The following is a 2,917-nucleotide window of genomic DNA, read 5'->3' as shown; positions in this document are numbered from 1 at the left end:
CAATAACTGTTAAAACCGTGTCTTGTAATTTGTTGCCATCAGCAGCATAAACGTGAAAGTTACATATGTAACCTGTAATAGCTTCACACAGCATTCTCACAAGTATTCCGTATTTTGTTATTTTTGCGGGATTATATGTTCTAATCGATAGTTTGCCTCTCCACGGAATTACACACTCGTCTAAAGACAATTGTTGACAGGGTTTATACACGTCATTAAATTTTCGCTTTAAATAATCGATGATAAGCTGGATTTTAGCAAACCTATGTGAATTGTGAGGTATGTTGTCATTGTTTCAAAAATGCCAGCTCCGCATTATTTGCACAAATCTGTTTCTGCTCATGACTTGTGAGAAGAATGGAGTTTCTATAGTTCGATCAGTGGACCAATAGTCGTAGAGAACATCTTTTTTTATTTGTCCCATTAGAACTATTAGCCCTAAAAACTTCTTCATCTCCGGTACCGTGATATCAGTCCATTTTTTTGCTTTTGATGGTATTTTATATTTTTCCATGACCTGGTAATGATATCTGTTGGATTCCCTCACTAAGTGTTCGAAAAAGTCATTTCCAATAAATAAACGGACACTATCCATCACATTTCTGGAGAACTTGGCATAATTTTTATGCCAGGCCTGCCTTCGAACGGTTCCAAAATTATTGCCTTGTCGTTCGTCGACCATATATCATCGTTATCTTCAACGTTATTTGCATCGTCTTCGATGTTACTTATTTCGTCGTCTTCTGAGTCACTATATTTTAGTGGTAATACAGAACTTCGTTTCCGAATTATTACATCGCTGCTTCACTTTCGTCACCACTATCACTTCCTGAATAATTGTTGGGACAATCTGATAAATCATCTAAATAAAACTCCGATACCATTTTCTTCGTTCATTGCGAACGTAAATTTTTCAAAACGGTATGAAAATGTGGAAAGTTATAAAGCAACGCAACTAAAGCAACTGAGCAACATACCTTGGTACTAAATAACAAACGATTGTTCATATAATAATAATGACTGTCTATCTCCAAGGCAACCGATTAATAGGCTATCGGTGGATAAGCGTCGTTGTTAAACAACCGATTAATAGGCTATCGGTCGGTAAGCGTTGTTAACATAAAGCCTATTAATAGGCTATCGGTCGGAAAAGTGTTAATGTATAAACAACTCATGTAACAAATTTCTGAAATCCCTTTTCGGTATTGCACAAAGAATCGCTCGTAGTCTTTGTGATAGCTCCCGCCACTGAGATAACGCTCAATGTCAAAATGTCTTCCGGCTGACCGCCGTCCGGGTAGGGGATGGGGGTCGCACTTCGACACCTGCATCGAATGGATGAAAGGAGTTGCCGTCGAAGAGTCTGGAAATTGCGCAGAAGATCCACGCGTTTCTGGGAATCGAATCGCTGACGATTCATTCCATCGACAAATTTCCTGGAACCAATGTTGCATTCCGGAGGGCTGTATCCTTGATGCATAACTCCGCGAAATAACGTTCGTGTAAAATCGGTTGCCGACCGGAGGCTACCGTTCGAAACCTGCACGAGATCTGGGGAGAGAGGGGAGTCGCCGAAGCTTTTCCAAAGTGAGGGCACCAAAGCTTCTAGAAGGTTTTAGAAGCTTCTCCAAAGTGAGGGGCAAGAGGCTGCCTCAAAACGTCGTTCAAGAGGACGGCCAGCTCTGGAAGCGATCTTCTTTTCGAGTTAGAAGCTTTTTGATCGTGCACTATTCCTGAAATCGGGGATAGAATTCCTAGAAACCACCTGAAATTCCTGGAATCGGCGGTCCCCGTGACATCACACTCCGAAATCAAGATGGTCCATGATGTCGATTTAGCAAGAATGCGAACCTTCGAAGGCTCTCGAATGTCGGTAAGTATCGGATACAGGAATCTCTATCTAGAACACCCAAACTCATACTACTTAGGGTACCTCCCTGAGCTCCCTCTTTGATACGGATGCCATTAACTGGGCATCGGTTCCGGAACTAACGTGAAAATAATTTGTCCATGGCGATGTTCTCGTCAAGTCGGCTCCCTACTTTAATAGGGATCGACCGTGGCGGGGTTGAGGTGTCTGCTGGTGGTGACGTTTCTCCATACTTCCTGGCATAACCGTAAGCAGATTCCTTCTAACGATATCGGTGAAGGTGTTGTTCTCGATGTCAGTAGAGAGTCTTCCTAAGTGCAACGGTAGCTCGGTTGGTCGCATGAAATTATCATAAAATCAGGAATTATCCTAGCCTCATTAATTATATAATCGAGACCCTGGGATTCTTGGCCGGTACAGTCGGATTCTATATCCCGAGGGACGGTGCTGTATCTCGTGATCAAAAGCACGCGAGTACCAAATCGGGACTTTTGTGGCGTCCAAAATTACGTCACGTGGTGTCACAGTATATATTGAATTTGAATTAAATGTTAAATTTTAATAACTATTCAGAAAAAAGTAAAAATTAAGATTATACTATATACATACGTTTTCATTATAATTCTAATAATACAAGTTCATCACGTTTAGAACACATGAATTAAGAAAACTATGTTATTGCTAATAAATTGTTTTTTTGTTCGAGTAATTACTTTTGCTAGCATATTTGCAACGTATACATTTACAACAATAGCAGCACGAAAGAATCTACTTCACTTGCTACAACTATTGCCGAGCTTTTGCTGCATATGTGCTAACATTATTTGCTTCATTTCTTTTCCATAGCAAATTTAAAACATATTCTTAGCAAACTTCTGCAGAAAAGTATTTAAATTGTGTAACGTAATTCTTTTAACTCATGACCCGACACCGATAGCAAAACATACGAGAACGACTATCTCCGAGAACCAACCTACGTTACCTTCGGCCGTCCACCCGTCGTTCGTGCATCCGCAAGCCAGGCGGGCGCCAGCCAATTCTTTTTTC

The sequence above is a fragment of the Cephus cinctus genome, unplaced genomic scaffold, assembly GCF_000341935.2.
Source record: "Cephus cinctus unplaced genomic scaffold, Ccin1 Ccin1_scaffold1914, whole genome shotgun sequence".
NCBI lineage: Eukaryota > Metazoa > Arthropoda > Insecta > Hymenoptera > Cephidae > Cephus > Cephus cinctus.
Note: the sequence above shows the minus strand (reverse complement) of the source record.